The following is an 18231-nucleotide window of genomic DNA, read 5'->3' as shown; positions in this document are numbered from 1 at the left end:
GGAAACAATCATTCAGCCAATCAACCCTCCTCTCTCTCTACCTCCTCCCCCAGTACAAGCAAATAAAACACCTACTGCCACTATCTCCCTAACCACTGCTACTGCCTCAAATTTCACTGATGATTTCCCAAGAGGTAGCATAAATTAAATTCCCTTTGTCAGTAGGGATGAGATAGTCTAAAACACTACAAAAATCTAGACGAATACTAGGAAAGCTCTTGTTGAAACAGGGATAGAAAATATATAAGGGGTTTAATTTTTTCATGTTAATTAACTATGAGGAGAGCAAGTTTAGAGTGTAGGCAGGCATGGTACCACATGCCTATCAAACATGAATAAGACAGAAGGAATACAAGTTTGTGGGTGGCTGAAAATAAAAGGAAGATGCTGTCTCAAAAAGGGAAAATGGAAACTCTATCAAATCTCGGCTTAGGCCAACATCAATAGACACAGGGAAAAGTAGTCAGATCTAGGGCATAACCCCTCCTCCCCCCAAAATAATCAGACCAAGAGTTAAATCTGGGATATGAAATTGATAAACTAGAGTCATAACTGAAACATTTCCTTAAGCAACCTTGGAAGCAATCATTTCATTTAGGAAACAGGCAAAGACCCAATAATCCTCAGGACACAAAGATTCAGAATTGTCTAATTCCTCCACTTGGATATGTTAAGGTTAAAATCCCCATTATTTTCTGTTATTAATGTATGGTATCATAATACATCATCACAAACTTAGCCTCCTGAAAGACTTGCTGTATCTCATAGTTATGTATGTCAGATGTCTCGCCCATAGCTTGCATTTGTTCTCTTTGATTTAAGGGTACTGTTGAGTGGTTCTTTGAGACTGTATGACATCAACATTTTGAACCTCAATTGTCTCTCTCACACATCTGATCAAGACTTCAGACACACGTGTGATTGTAGCCGTAAATATTTACAAGTTCCTGATATTTTCAAATTCTAGTGATTTAATAAAAGCATAGACTAGAATTAAGCAGTCTTTCATGTTTCAAGTTAATACCTTCAGACGATGCAATTGTTGGTATCAAAAATATATAAAGAAATGCTATGGGAGTGTTTGTGATCAGAAAACCATGCTGGATTTTAGGTCCATATGGTGAAAGTAGGAAAACAAAGCTACTAAGAAGCAATGGCATGGTATAGATCATTTTCACTGATGTGGAAGTCACTAAAAGTGACAAAGATAGAGGCAATGGGGAGGGTGTATATAATAACTATGTGTCAATTAAAATAATAGCAAAAGATACTTTTTTCCTTATTTAGTATCCACCACACTGAATGACTTAGACATGTTTCTTGTTCTCATAAGCCACATTTAGAGCCTGCTTTTGTTGTTATTTGTACTCAGCAACTTCCCCTGTCCACTTCCTGCATCTGCTCTAATCATACCCTCCATGTCAGCTCCCATGTTTTACCCCCTAATCTCAGGATTCAGAATCTATCACCTTCAGCATGACTGGAAACAGCCACATTGTATGGCTCCTCCAGTATTGCAACCTGACTTTCAACATCTTTCGTGTGAAATCTGGGATGGTAGAACCCTCCTCTCTGGATGAGTTTTCTAACTTTCTAAGTTGTCCTCTGATCCCACTAATAAACACTCCCTTTAACCTCACTTAAACCTATACTTGATTCCCTCGGTATAATTTGTAGATTTCTTAGCACTTTCCAGGCAAAGATTTCCACAAATGGTGTGGAATCTGAGATAATCTCAACTACCAAGAGTGATACTACCCCATCTGAGGTAGGTGACAGCACCATATCTTCTTAAATAACACCAGCTGCTACAAGTAAACTCCAACTGCTATGCATCCTACCTCCCCAAGGGCTAAGGGTAACAGCACTCTAAGTATTACAAATGTTAGCAGCCCTGCTGTGGTTGGCAACACTGCAGCTAATTAGGCTTCACAACTGTGTGATATGGCAAATATACCAAGTATAATACATGGCAAACCAAGGTAAAATATATCCTATAGATTTTTAAAGTATATGAATGTATGCATAAATGCATGGATGTGTGTGTGTGTGTGTGTGTGTGTGTGTGTGTGTGTATGTGTGTGTGTTTTGTTTGTGTGTCTACTTGTGAGCTTGTGTGACAGGAGCCTCCTTGGCACAATTAATGAAAAGGAAAAAAAAGGACTAGACATAGAACATAGACATGCAACTGAATAGGAAGCTCCTAAATCTAATTTACTATTCAGAACAACCTTGAGAAACAGATAACATTGAACCCATTTTAACAGTGAGAAAACTGAAACTGATTTATTTGACTTTTTAAAGAACATAAAATCATAAACAATAGACAGTTCTCAAATTCTCAAACTTAAATGCACTAATCTGCATTGGACTATTTTTAAGACAATTAGAGAAGATATTGTCTATTTTTAAATTACAATTTCATCTTACTCTTTTGAGTTTACCAATCTTTAAAACTGAATATTGACATATTAAAATCATGACTTATGAATTATGATTAAGCAAAATATGAGAAAGTGGATGGAGTCTTGTCATTTCTTTAGTCTTGTATTGAAAATAATTCAATTTATGCATGTACTAAAATTAACTCAGTTTGATCAAAGGTATTTAAGCTTCTTTGTTCCTCTAAAGAACAACACTATGATCAGCACTTTAATAGGCTCTGTTAACACGAAGATGGTTCTACACACATGATGTATCTACAAGAAGCTAGCAAGTTTTTACCTCACCTTGATACCAAATACTGATGATACAATCATATCCACATAACTGTATATGATGCACAATTAAGACTTACCTAAACATATTAATCATTTATATTTATATACAATTATAATGTATGTAAAGTATAGCTATATAAATAATTTATTTTGGAGTCCATGGAAAGTTCATTCCAGGACCTCCCAGCAATACCCAACTCAATAGATACTCAGATATCTTTTTTAACTTGTCAATCTATGTGACTATAACAAATATATGTTTTCCTATACATTCCAAATGTTTTTTCTTTTTAAAAGCATATTATTTCCAAAAACAGAACAGAAGAAAAATTCCAAGGAGGGGGGAAGATATCTCTTTGTATGGATTAGGTGTGTTCTGATTTTTTTATCTCTTTTTTTTTTTTTTTTTTTTTTTTTTTTTTTTGTCCTTTTTTCCTTTTCAAGGGTTTTTTGTTTTTTGGGTTGTTTTGTTATTGTTTTTGCTTTTTCTGTTTTCGCAGGTATTAAGAGGTCATGGCCAGAGGAAAAAAATAATAAGATGAATCATGTTTCACTAGTCTTTGGTGGTACGAGCAACGTCTCCCAGCTGGAGAGAAGTAGGTGAGCAGGAGAGGCTAAAACTCCCCAACCCCCACTCTGAGATACTTTGGTTTCCTTCCCCCAGAGATGGCAGAAGGTTATGTGAAACAGAAGGGAACACGATGATGGCAAACGCGAGTTGATAGAGGGGCTTGTAGTTCTGGGGCCCATGGGCACCGCCAGAGCCTTCTGGTGGGCTGCAAAGTTGGCTTGAGGGGAGATGGAAGAAGTTGGGAGACAGGTTGACCCAATAGCCACAAGAATGGCTGAAGAGGAGAGATTTTGGTAATTCTTCAGATAAACTATCAATAATTTAAAACTACACACACACACACACACACACACACACACACACACACACACATATATATATATACTCCTTCCCCTCCCCTCCCTTAGGGAAGGGGAGACAGGAGGGAACTTGGGGGCTCCTGCCCAGGGCCCAGGGGACACCACTAATAGCCCAAATGGTATACACTGCTACTTAGCCCAAAGGCCCATCCTAGAAACTCTAGGCCTGTCCCGTCTCTGTCCACTCTCCTGGGACAAGGCACCCCCATAGATCCTCGCCCACCCCATCCCTTCTATCCCAAACCCCAGATGGCTTCTGAGCGTTCCATTTGGCATTTTCCCAAGTGGCCTGGCCAGTAGAGGGTTGGCAGATCCTAGTGGCAGGCCTGTTGGAAGGGCACAGGTTCCTGCCCTCACCACTGCCTTCTGCTACCACTGGGTGTTGCTTATGATTGCCTTCCTTCCTTGCCCATGGGGTGGTCCACTTGGAAGTCTTCTAGATGTCGGGATTTGCCGAGGTATTCTTGTAGTTTGGGGTCAATGTCCAAATTTTTGGTTTTGGAATATTTCAAGAAGGCCCAGAACTTCTCTAATCCATACCGCTGGCCAGCCTCATAGTCCTTCACAGTCTCCTCCTGGAAATCCTTGAATATGTCCAGTCGGAACTTCTCCAGACCATAATTGTAATATAGAAAAAGGCACTCCAAACCATATGCCTTCTTTGGCATCCTCCAGTGCCAGCTACTTGAACTCTTCATACATCTTTTTATTGAAGTGATCCCGGAGGAAGAAGAACCAAAAGCAGAAAAGGGTATTCATCTCGTGAGCCTGCCCAGTGCACAAGCGCTTCCGCTCATTAAGGCTGTGCCTCTGATGTTTGCAGCAGACATGTTGTGTGGAGCTATTCTCTTTGACACTCTTTGAGCAGCTCATGGGAAGAAGGATGCTGGAACTTGGGCAGCGACTGAGGAGTTCATTGATAGCTGCCAACTGCAGGTGTTCTTCTGAAGGACTGGAGTTAATAGAAGCAGTCCTGGGCCTGTGCTTCCTGGAATCCATCACCCAATCCACATGACTCTGGGGGAGAGGGGAGGTTCAAGCTGTACCTTGTCTTCCTTTTTTGAGGCATCTTTGCATCTAGGGTACTTCCTTCCTTCTCCACTGAATAAAACAGAGATGTCTTTGAGCTGAGGTGTCCGGGTGTGTGTGTGTTCGGGGTGGGTCCTGGCGTTTTGGTAGTTTGGCAACTCTGGGACAGTGGTTAGTAGAGATTGGGCAATGGTAGAGGGCTCAGGAGCACCAAACAGCTTGTTGGCCAGGGCTTGTTGGAATCGAGGTGGTCCAGGAGGAACCTCCTGGTTGGGATCCACAGGGCCTCATGGGTCAGAGTGTCAAATTGCTCCGGACTAATCATATTCACTTTCTTGAGGTTATCGACTTCTTGCTTGATCTGTGAATGCTCAGGCTCAAACTTCTCAGTCCGTAGGTCTTGATCATAATAGAAGAGCACATTGTTAATGATCTTGGTCAGCTCAGCACTCGTCTTGGCATGAGAAGTATGGTTGCCTGTGCGGTCCCCTCCACGATGACACCTGTAAGGTGGGTGTTTGAGTGACAATGAGGACCTTGTTGACATTCAGGTCATCAATCTCATAATCACAGTTCTCATCAGACCAGGCAGTGAAGGTATTATTCCAGCAATCCATCTGCTCCATCTCCTCCTCAAGCAGGAAGACCATTTCTTGATCATCCTGATCCTTAGACATCAGCTTCTGGGAGGGAAGCTGCTGAGGCAGAGTAGTTGGGTGGGAGAATCTTGGCTTCTCTGACTTATTGGGGCATGCTGGGGAGGGCCGAGGCCTTTCTTCACTTCAATCCAGCTCTCAGTGTTCAGGTCTGGGAAGTTAGCAGACAGGCCCTTGGGAAGGGTCTTCAGGTTGCTGACCTCCTCTATTTTGGTTGGTGCTGGAGTAACAGCACGTGGAGATCCAGGTGCCTACTCAGTCTCCTTCTGGTAGTGCTGGCAGGGAACAAACTCTGAGCAGTTGAAAAGCTGAGAGAAATCTGTTTATGAATAATCCACTATTGGGGGACCAGGAAGTGGCCACTTCTTTGAAATTAGTGACCTATTTCACATTCTCTGCAGGTACATGCATTCCTAACTGTAAAAGTTACCTGAATGAATTCGATCTCATGGATGACCATTAGTTATTAGTTTTCAAACCCAGAGACTCTTACCTGAGAGATACTGTTTTCTCCACTCTCTGCACTCCTTTGTTATCTGTGCTTCTTTGTCTAAGACTGAGGCTTCATGTGATTCCCCCTTTGAAATTAGCATAAATATTGATATCATCCTCTTCCAGGTCTTGTTTAGACAGCCATGTTGATGATACTTCATGGTGTAGCATCTCTGTTATTTCAGAGATAAGAATTCTTAGGAAACTTCCTGTTACTCAGGCTCTTACAATATGTGGCAACACACAATATCTTGTTATCCTTATTTTGTGTAATGTTCTCCATCAGTTAAAAATGGAATTTTCATTGATGAGGGATGAGAAATGACTTTCTCTGGGTAGAAGAATAAATATCAAGCATGTAGTTGTGGATGACTATGGTTTAATAAAGTGGTGGTTGTAAGTTCTCCACCAAGATCCTGACTTCTTTAGCCATGGGTAATTGGCCAGGTTTCCTGTCCTAGGCACAAGTGCCTTCTTGTTGAGTGGGCCTTAATCCAACTAGACAGATTGTGGTCACTAAAGTCTGTATAGCACTATTGCACCCTTAGAGTTACAATGCCATAGTAATCATTGCCGTGGTTTTTCCCTGTGTGTGGCAGCCTATAAGTCCATCTCCCATGTCAAATAACAGGGTAGTGAAAAGGATGCCTTGGAGCAGCTAGGACTTAGGGAAAATTTCCTATCCGTCTAAAGGAAAAAGACAAACATGATCCAGAGTGATGCTCTTTTAATTTCTTGCTCTCATTTTTAGTTCCAATTTCTCCTTCCAACTCTTCTCTCCATTCTGTTCATACAGTTATATAAATGTTTAACTTCAAACTTTAGGAAGTAAAAATGTTACAAGCTATAACTCCAGGTCACAATGCATTCTTTGAGTAAATCATAAGGAGCAGAGTCATTTACTGTGACAACACTTAGGCATGGGCAAAGAGCACTGGGCGTTTTAGCACTCTTTGTCAAGTGCTGAAACTGAAAAGTGTCCCAAACCTAAGGATACATTTTCTTATCCTGTATGTAACCTGAGAATATAAGGAGGGGGAAGCTTGCAACTTTATTAGTGATGGCAGTGAAGCCAGATCATCTTCTGAGACCCTTGTTATCTGTGAAACTTTTCCATGTAAAGCTGTTTCTTACTGGACTTGGTTAATTGGTTAATTATTACTCTTGTTATCCATATAAATGTTAGGATTTAAACATAAACATGTCTGAGCCTTGATTTCCCTGCCATAAACTGAAGTTAGAAGTTTGTGCAGACTGTTAGTTGTTAAAGAATTTAATAGGGAGTAACCACTGGTTTCTGCTATCAGCCAGGCCTGACTAGAGACACCAGAAAGTGATGCAGGTCCCTCTATGTCTAAAAGACCTTGACTTATCAAACCAGACATCTGCAATTCTGTTCTTGCCTATAATCAGTGAAAAGTCTAGCTTGTAATCCAGTCTAACTGTTTTGTTCTTAATTGTCTTGTTAGCTAGCTAATGATGGAAAACAGTCTTATAAAAAGTCTCACCATTATCTTAAAAAAGCTAAACTCTGAAGGCATATTTAATTATCCAGAAGTACACAATAAAGGAGGATGTCACCCTTCTGTTAATTTACGGGAACTATAGTTCCCAGTAAATGTAGAACTCATTGCCAACAATATTTGGGAGAATCCCATGGCTACATTAGGGCAGAGATCATGGTACAAGCAAGAAAATTACAGGCAGAATCAATCATGTCCAAAGGCAGTGGACCAATAAACCTTGTTATGAGTTTATCTTCCATCAGACAAAGGCTAGTCAGTCTGATGGATCATCCAAATGAATATCTGTATTCTTCTACTGTGTATCCTTGTGGACCCCAGCACCTGAGCTTTTATTCTCCTTAAGTTCTTTATTCTAGATATCACTGAGATGTTCCTCTGAGTCTTTTTAAACATCTTGCATCTTTCGATAATGCTGATGATTCTCTGTTTAAATTTTGTTTTCTGGAGTTCATCTAGCTCATTATCATTGGCAAACATTTCTATAAGACTAGTAGGTTGTACAGAGGAGATACCAGCTTGATATTTTCATGTTTGTATTTTTTCCCAGAGTTCTTGGCATATGGAATTTTTGTGAATTCTAAATCTCATACCAAAAGAGTATGTTGATGTTGAAGTGATGATGCACAAATGAGTTAGGCCTAGGTGGTAGGAATGGTTTATGCTGCCAGCAGTTGGACAGGGGAGTGGGCTGGAAACACAGGATGTGAGTCCCAGCACAAATATTGCTTGGAAGAGAGGTTGAATGCAACACAGGAGGAGCCAATGCCTTTAGTGAGGGCAAAGGAGATCCTTGCAGAAGCCTAGAGATTGGTTGCAGCACAGACGGGTGAGCACCCCACCACCCCTTTATATACAGAAGTCCACCACTGGAAGCTTATGACTAATGAAAAGTTTATTCTTACTATTCTTTCCAGGGTGGTGAAATATCAACTTGATCAGTTAATATGAGCCACTATCAGAACTAAGCATAAAAGGAGTCTTGCCTGGGTCTTTGTTCCTTATGTGTCTCTACAGGTTATAAAATTTGAATCAAAAGAACAACAATATTGTTGTACTAAGTCAATGTTGTATAAGGGTGAGGAAAAAATGCATGAGGGCAGATGTGGAGAATATTGCAATTCAAAATTATTATACAACTTCATTATTACAGTTTAAAAGGTAAAAATTAAATACAAATTAAATAAATAGATTAGCCTTTTATCCAGAAAATAAAGATGTTATAGTGTACCTTGTATGTGTGTGTGTGAGTGTGTGTGTGTGTGTGTGTGTGTGTGTGTGCGCGCGCACTCGCGCGCGTATTATTTGGCAAAATCTATTCAACAGTGATTTTTGATTCTCATTATCATTTTTATTACTACTTTTTCACAAGATAACATGACAATTCACAATTTAAATACTTGTACTTCCCACATAACATTTATGTTTAAAGTGAAGTAGGAAATATGAGACTGAAACATAAGGTGACGTTTAAAATAATCAGAATGGGATTCTGTCCTCTTTGGTTGTTTGGTTTTGTTTTTCATTTTATTTCATTATATTTTTTAACACTTTTTTGTTCTCTTTTTTAATTTATTTGCTAGAGTCTGGTAGGTTTCTTCAGTTATATAAACTTGTTTTATAAAACTCCTAGACTCTAAATATTATTTTTTCAGTTGGCAAACACAACTGAAGGTTCTTCCATTTGACAGGATAGAAGGGTCTGGAATTTTTCCTAGTGTCTTTGTTTCATATTTTAATATAATTTTAGTTCCTATGTAAACAGAATAAATTTATAAATTAAAAAAATCAGAAAAACAATTCCTTTTTTTTTTCTCCAAAATAAATGAACAGTGAGCACCACAGGTCCCACTTTTTTGTTCTGAAATGTAAGCACCTTTTTGACTCACTATACATCTTCCTATAGAAGCCTCACACACTGAGAAATGGAGTGAATTTGGAAATGAAAAGAATGAAGAAACACACAGTGTAATTGGTAAGGATGATTCCTGTCTGTAAAGCATCAATAAAGTTAGTTTATCTTCCTACTTGTACTTCTTTTATTGACAATGAAATTATGCTACACCATATATAAGAGCTGAGAGTTCTGGGCCTTTGTCCTTATCTTCCACCACTCAGGAACAAATTAGCAGAGTCCTACTGGCTAGCAGACTAAGCATCTGACAAAAAACTTCTCCAAGGTAGGCACCTGGAGATATGAAGCGCTTTAACTTGACGATAAATTGTATGTAGCTTTCAGAGATAGCATTTTATAGGCTGTTTATATGATATTCTTTTTTCATTTTTTGAGCAAATTGTGCCTACAAGAAAAGAGACAATATAAAATGTATTCCATTTTGAAAATGTTCACAAATAACACAACAATATTTAATTAATCACTTGGAATAGTAACTCCAACAAATTCCACAATTTTCTTTCTCCTCCTTGTACCTTATGATTCTTTACTTCATAATGATGGCATACTCTCAGATGAACTCTGAGAGAGAATTATTCTACTATACATATGTATAATTAATTCTTATTTTTTAAGCTTTACATAAGATATCTTAGAAAAACAAGTCATATTTGTTCATAATATCTATTGAGAAACAATTCCTCAGATTTTGCCATATTTACACTATTAACAGAGATGACTCTGGGAGCTGAGAGATCACTGTGCAGAGTGATATGAAGGGAGAATGCAGAAAAGCTGGTGCTGAAAAAGGATCACAAACTTTAAGACACTGAAAAGAAAATAGAGCTAAAGAATGACATTTTCTTCTGTTCTAGTTATTGACAGACATTAAAAAGCAGATTTATGAATAGTGTCATGTACTAACATGTACTAAGTGATGCTTTGCCCTTTGATTGTATCTCATAGGAAGATTTCTTGCTTATGGTCTAGCTGTCATGAAGACCAAATATATCACATATTGCCATATTACACTGTTATTATATCAAACAAAACTCTACAGAAGCCTGTTACTCTACAACAAGTTGAACAAATGAATAATGTCTGTTTTGAAGCAATTAATGCTAAGCCAAAGCTTTACTTTGGAGTGCTTCTTTTGCTCAAAGTCTTCAAGAACAAGTATCTGGTGTTCTCTCCAGCATCAGTTCGCAAGTCAAATGTGAAAAACAGTTCCATCGTTATACAGTCAAAGGTTATGAGCTGACCATATTACCCCACTAATACTGAGTCCAAAATTAGGGTAGGAAGATTATTTTAAAATACACTATACAACATATACACCATGTGTAGAGAAAAGTCAAAATAAGGCCATTCTGTTATTTAAAGGATCAATAAATAGCCATTGTGCTTACTTTCAGGAGCTACCAAAAGATGAGACCACTCTATTTGCTCTTGGGCCTTTGGGTTCTTGGTGGATGTTTCCTGGTAAGTATCACTAATTCCTACCATACATCTTCATATTCCCTTGTTATCTTTTACTTCAGTGTTAACATTATTTATCTCCCTTTCCTAATACACAGAAGTTATAAATGACTGGTGAAATTCTACTCTAGCACTTTAAATTCCACTTTGAAATTCTGATTTAACTTAATAGTCACAGAAGGATGATGATTGTCATGTTCAATTCTCAGAACTTATGTAGATTTTATTATAAATACAGTGCATTTGTCTCTCTTCTTGATCTGACCTAAAGGAAGATTTCAACATATTCATGTCCTAGAAAAGTAACTAAACTCATGTTAACACCACAAATAATGGTACTTAGTACACAACATTGCTGTACCAGGGCAAGCACTGTCTAGACATGCTAGGAAATAGTAAATTGTTCACAGTAAATGAGTGTATGAAAATGGTCTTAGGCATGACTAACAATATTTCACAACTCAGATGCCAGACTCCAGAAAGTAGAAGCATACATGAAAGTCATTAACCAAAGGTGTAGACAGAGTTGTTATAAACATGCTATAGAGTCACACAGACTATACATGACAGAGAAGAACTCTAAAACACAGTCTTACACTACAGAGACTACTAGGCCTTCCTCCCTTTGGCCTTTTTTGACCACCTTGTATTGTAGCTTCCCATTCAATAGAGTCATATTAAACATAGCTGTACCTTCCACTATTGCTATGCTAACATATGTTGAAAAGTACAAACTCTGTAACATGTTTTGAAATTCTTTGGAATTAAAATTTAGAGTCACCCTAAGTACCTGAATGAGACAGACATTTCCTAGTCCCATAGAGCAATTACTTCCATTTATGATTGATATCACTGACCAGATCTAGTAACAGCCAATCTCAAGATTTTTGCTTGTGGCATTTGCTTTCCCTTCAATACCATCTCAGCTTTCTTCAAGGACCTGTCAAGGACATGAGAGGGAAACGTTTTCTTAGATTGACATCAGTATTTTTTACTTAGAAACATGTAATAGTTCTCTATGGCTGCATAATAATTAACCACAAGTCAGGAGTTTAAAAACCTGTTTATCAAAGCATATTCTACACTTGACTTAGCTGTGTTCTTCTCAAGCATTTCAAGTGACAAAGAGGAATCCTGAAGGTTTGCTCCTTTCTTCATCTCAAGGTCATAATTTTCATAGTTCACAGATTTCATCCCATTAGTGCAGCATTGAATGGCTTCAACTTTGTTAATCTTTTGTTTAAAATATGTTTGAGAAAGCCTTGTGTCTCTGAGGCGTGAACGGGGCAGTGGGTTGGGAGGAAGGTGCGGAGAGTGGAGAGTGGAGAGTGGGAGGAATGGCATGAGTGAGAACTGTGTTTGGTATGTAACATGAGAAAAGATTTTTTTCAAAAATAAATAAATGAGAGAAATTTTTTTTTCATTTTAACATATCAACCCCATCTCCCCTTTTTTTCTTCTTCAGTCCCACACACACACACTTGAATTCTTCATATGCCCATCTTATGCTAAGGGGTTAAGGCTTACTTTGTAAAATCAATAAAATCTGTCATGTCAAGTGGAAGTAGGACCAAGACCCTCTCCCCTATATCAAGGCTCAGCAAGGTATCCCACCATAGGAAATGATCTCCTAAAGGTCAGTTCATAAAACTGGGATAAGTCTCTGTCCCACTCGCAGGATAACCCACAAAAGATCAAGCCATAAAATTTTCATCAACATTCAGGTAAGACTTCTACAAAGGTAGAGATGATGGCTGAATGGGCCTTCCCCTATAATCAATTATTGACTACTCTAATTGTCATCATAGATCCTACATCCACTATTTGATAGAAGCAGGTGCAGTGACCCCACAGCCAAACAATGGGCTGAGCTCCTGGAGTTCAACTGGAGAGGGAGGAAGAATCATATGTTTATTAATAGTTTAAATTAATATAAAGTAAACAGTTTTCCATGTGGGATATTCATATTCTATTTGGGTGGATTTTCCCCGTACCCTGATCCCTGTTCCCCCTTTCCCACACTGGATCCTTTTTATCAAAATAATTCCTTCTTGTTCTGTTATATCCCCAGTGATTTCCCTAAAAGCTTATTTTCCATCATTAATGGACAATAAATCATGAAAATGAAAATGTAAAAAAAAAAGGGGGGGACTATAAAATGTAGAAAACAAAGTAACCCATATCCAGGAAAACAAATACCATGCATTCTTTCTTAGATTCTAGCCTCTAACTCTTAAATGTGTGTATTGAGATCACGATAAGTATGGTAAAGGCCAGGAACCTAGAAAACTCCCATGAGGTGATTCTCTGCTTTCTTGCTGGGAGCCAGAGGCCACGCCAATCAATTATCACCTTATTGCCATACGTTTTTCTCCAGTAGGGAACTTTACTATAAGTCAATAGATCATTTGTTGCAGCATGAAATCTCAAGCTTCTTCTGCCTACAGCATTACAGATCTTGTTTTAGAAGAACATATCTGATAAATATCAGGCCAGGAAATGTCTTTGGAGAGTGGGACTTTTAGAGGCCATCTTAAAATTCTACCCACCTCCAAAGAGAACAGGCTGATAATTGTCTAAAATATTTAGTTTAAAATTGTTTCATTTCTTTCTCCCACAGTCTGGTGAGTGTCGCAGAGGCTCCAGAGGGCAACATGATCCTCAAGGACCACAGCCTTCTTGTCCCTGTCCCTTTGGACCAAGAGTTGCTGGAAGATGCCTTCCTCCTTGTCTTTCAAGATTTATTGCACCAAGCCTTCCTCCTCTTTGTCAAGGAATTGCTGGATCATTTGTTACTTCCATAAGAATTAACACAGATCCCCTTAATCAACATACTGTAATAGGTATACTCATTAATCTTGCTCCCATTACAATTTTACTTTCGATACCAACACCTCCACAACTCAGATCTCTAATCAGTCTTCTTACTCCACTTCAACCCATATACAGCAGTAGGGTCAACATCTTCCTAACTGGAACACATCTACCTCCTTTTCTTCTAGGGTTTGCTGGATCATGAATTACTTACCTTGGTTTAGGAACTGAAAGAGATCCCCTTACTCAAGATGCTGCAGTGGAAACAGTCATTCAGCCAAGCAATCCTCCTCTCACTCCACCTCCTCCCCCAGTACAAGCAAATAAAACACCTACTGCCAATATCTCCCTAACCACTGCTACTGCCTCAAATTCCACTGATGATTTCCCAAGAGGAGACAAAGACTGCCTTCAGCAGTCAGGAAGAGATAGTCTAAAACACTGCCAAAATTTAACTCTTGTGCCTCCTTCTGTTGTAATTACTTTTCCCATACCAGTATCCCCATAACTCAGAACTCTAACGAGTTTTCATCCCACTCCACCTCAACCACATTAAGGACAATATCTTCCTAACTAGACAAGCCTTTCTCACTTTCATACAAATTTTGCTGGATATCTCCTCATTTTGCTTGGTTTGGATGTGTTAATGCTGAAATTCCACTTTAATTTCTGTGTTGTTAATGGATGGTATCCTAATACATCATCACAAACTTAGCCCCTTGCAAGATTTGCTATATCTCATAATTATGTATGTCAGATGTCTCGCCATAGCTTGTACTGGTTCTCATTGATTTCCTAAGGCTGAATTAAAGATAAGGATAGTGTTGAGTCCTTCTTCTCTGAGACTCTATGGCATCATCATTTTGAACCACATTTGTCTCTCCCACACATCTGATCAAGACTTCAAACATATCTCTGACTGAAGCCATAAGTATTTACAAGTTCCTGATATTTTCAAATTCTAGGGATTGAATATACACACAGAATAGAATAAGCAGACTTTCATGTTTCAAGAGTCAAGATACCTTCAGGCAATGTAATTGTTGGGAATAAAAATAAATAAGGAAATGATGAGGGATTGTTTGTGTTCAGAAAACAATGTTAAATTTTAAGTCCATATGGTAAAAGTAAGAAAAGCAAAGCTACTAAGAAGTAATGGCATTGTATAGATCATTTTCACTGACATGGATGTCACTAATAGTGACAAAAGTAGAGGCAATGAGGAAGGAATATGTAATAACTATGTGTCAATTAAAATAAAAGTTTCATTTTTCATTATTTGGTATCCAGTTCACTGGATAACTGAGATATGTTTCTTGTTCTCATGATCCACATCTACAATCTGGCTTTTTGTCATTTGTTCTCAGCAACTTCCCCTTGTCCTCTTCCTGCATCTGCTCCAATCACATCCTCCATGTCAGCTCCCATATTTACCCCCTAATTTCAGGATCAGAGTTCAATCACCTTCAACATGGCTTGAACCAGCCACATTGTGTGGCTGCTCCAGATTTTGCAAATTGCCTTTCAACAACTTTCCTGTCAAATATTAGACGTTAGAACCCTCTTCACTGGATGAGTTTTCTACCTTTCTTGGTTGTCCTCATGACTCCACTAATACACACCCCCTTTAACCTCACTTAAACTTGTACTTGATTTCCTACTTATAATTTGTAGATCACACCTCATAGCAACTTCCAGGCAAAGACTTCCAGAAATGGTGTGGAAACTGAGATAATCTCAACTAACAAGAGAGATACTACACAAACATAGGCAGGTGACTGCACCACATCTTAAATAACACCAGCCCAACTCCTACAAGTAACAAAACTCCAACTACTATGCATACTGCCTCCCCAAGGGCTGAGGGTAATAGCACTCTAAATATTACAAGTGTTATCAGTCCTTCTGTGGTTGAAAACACTTAAGCTAACTAGGCTTCACAACTGATGAGAAATATACCAAGTACAGTACATGGCAACCCAAGGTAAAACATTTCCTAAATGTTTTTTTTAAAGTATATCAATGTATGCATAAATACTTGGATGAGTGTGTGTGTGTGTGTGTGTTTTGTTTGTGTCATGGAGAGATGCAGAGCTGTGGAGTTTTCCAAGGCCTGAACTTACGGAGCTCATATCAATGTGCATTGCCTACTTCCACCTGAAACCATGTTTATGTCTCTGGCCCTTACTGCTACCAAGATCCATGTCTGGGTCCAGAATCCTGTGTCAGCCAGAGGCTGTGTTGGACCATATCACCATGTCAGTTCTAGCAGTTGTTCATTGAATGTGTTGCTATATAGAGCCATGTTGATGCCCATAGCCTGTGATTTGAAAGAGGGTTGTGTTGATATACCTTGTGTATAATGCAGCTAGAGAACATGTTCATTACCCACTATTCACCATAAATTCTTCTAAATCCACCCTCTCCTTTCTACCTGCCCAACTTCATGTCCTCTATATCTTTTTTAAATAACAAATGGCATTTCATTTGTACTGTCCCTGTACTCCATGGTGTGACTCATCCATTAGAGCATGGTCTGTCTACAAAGGGACGCATCCTTAAAGAAAACAGACCTTCCAACAACTAATACCTAACAACTGTTCTGCAGTTAGGAGTTGGGGCAATGATTACATATTGTAAAGGTAATAATAAGTAAAACTTCATCCCAGAGAATGCTTCAAACATAATAGCTTCTTCACAAGAAATAGGCTCCTATCAAGTGAAAGCTGTGGACCTGACTCCTATTCAACCCTTATCCAAAGGGGATGAGGAAGAAGGTCTTCTTAGATTGTCATGGCCAACTGGCAATAGAGAGTCTAATTATCCACTTGTACTTCCCTTATAAAGAACACATTTTAGATGTTCTCTGCCACACACTGCTTTATAGCATCCATAACCTCTCTCCTTCTCTGGAGAGTATCTTTCCTCATATCTTTGTCAGCCTTGGAGATGTGACTGTCTTGACAGTTTCATTGTTGAAATATAACATGAAATGTGAAGTTATTGGCAGAACAATTAAAATCAATAATTCCATAGTTCATGTCTTTTGTTTTCCTTTCGCTGAAAGACCTGCGAATTTTAATAGCACCCCTGAGGAAATGGCAATGACAACTTGTTGAACTATGCTGACAGTTTGGTAGTACCTGATATGAGAATAACTCTTATGTAGTAGTTTCATTCAAGATTAAAATCTTCCACTTTGGAAGGGAGTTTCTTAAGACTGAAGACGTTAGAGAGGAAGAGGGTAAAACATCAGCTCTCTCTGTGCAGAGGAGAACCATAACATACTGCAAGAAACCTGTTTATCTCAGGAAAAGAACTACTTAAAAGCTTCAGGAAGTCCCAAGAAATGTCCGAATTCACTAGATTCTTCAGTAAAGTTACAGTTTTATCTGGACCTACATAATTTATGCTCTGTGGGATTCTTGCATCTGTATGGTGTGGCATTCCTTAGTTTGGGAAAGTTTTCTATATGATCTGGTTGAAGATACTGTTTATAGCAGTTTTGGGGAATTCTTCTCCCTCTTCTATGCCTATAATTATGAGGTTCAATCTTTTCATGTTGTCCCACAATTACTGTGCATTCCTTTCCTGTAATATAAAAAAATATGCTTTATTATTGGGTTAAGGTTCTCTACAATATAATTGAGTCAAGATATTCTCTTTTCTTCTTCATGCATACTACTTGTGATGCTTGAATTTTTCCAGTCAATTCCATCTTCATTTCAGCTTGAGTTCTCTTCAATTTTCCTATCTTTTATTGAATGCTGCTCTCAAATAAAGAATTGGCTTTATATTTCTCATCAGCCTTGTGTTTGTGTTTCCTTGGGCTTCTGTGTGTGTTGCTTCCTATGAGTCCAGCTCCCAAGTCTGCTCCCAGTATAGTGAAAAGGATTCCAAGAGCAGCTAGGATTTAGGGAAAATTACTTATATGTATAAAGGGGAAAAAACATGATCTCAGGGTCATGCTCTTTTAATTCCTTTCTCTCCTTTTTTAATTCCAAATCTCTCCTTCCAATTCTCTTCATTTAGTTTATGAATTTATGTACACGCTCAACATCAAACTTTAGGTAGTAAAATGTTACAAGCTATTTCTCAGGGTCACAATGCATTTCTTGAGTAAACCATAAGGAGCATGGGCAAAGAGTACTGGGTGTTTCAGCATTCTTTGTCAAGTGCTGACACTGAAAACTATCCCAAACCTAAATACTCTTTTTCTTATCTTGTACGTACCCAAGAGTGCAAGGAGGGAAGTTTGTAAATTTATTAGTCAAGTTTCTGAGGCCAGACCATCTTCTGTGGCCCTGGCTATTTGTGAAACTATTCTCACATAATAAAGCTTTTTTTTTCTTGACTTGGTTAATTGGTTAACTGTTACTTTAGTAATTCATGTAAATATAGGACTTAAACATAAACATAGCTGAGCCTTGATTTTAGTAACATTAACTGAGGTTAGAAATTTTTTCAGAGTATTAATTGCTAAAGAATTTAATATGGAGTGACTGTTGATATCTATTATCAATCAGGCCTGACTAGAGAAACCAGTAAGTATTCCATGTCCCTCTCTGATTAAAAGAGCTTGACTAATTAAACCAGACATCTGCAATTCTGTCCTTGTCTATAGTCTAGCCTCAATCTAGGCACAGAAATACTCATTCTAGCTAATTTTCCTTAATTGCCTAATTTTCCAGATA

General features: G+C 38.4%; 1 pseudogene; it reads right to left on the bottom strand.

The window, feature by feature from the left end:
• Positions 1–3810: 3810 nt before the first annotated feature.
• Positions 3811–18231, bottom strand: part of LOC127232456 (la-related protein 1-like) — a 29044-nt pseudogene continuing 14623 nt past the window's right edge.

The sequence above is a fragment of the Phodopus roborovskii genome, unplaced genomic scaffold (genome assembly GCF_943737965.1).
Source record: "Phodopus roborovskii unplaced genomic scaffold, PHOROB, whole genome shotgun sequence".
NCBI classification, from domain to species: Eukaryota; Metazoa; Chordata; class Mammalia; order Rodentia; family Cricetidae; genus Phodopus; species Phodopus roborovskii.
This window is presented reverse-complemented; position numbering and strand designations above follow the sequence as displayed.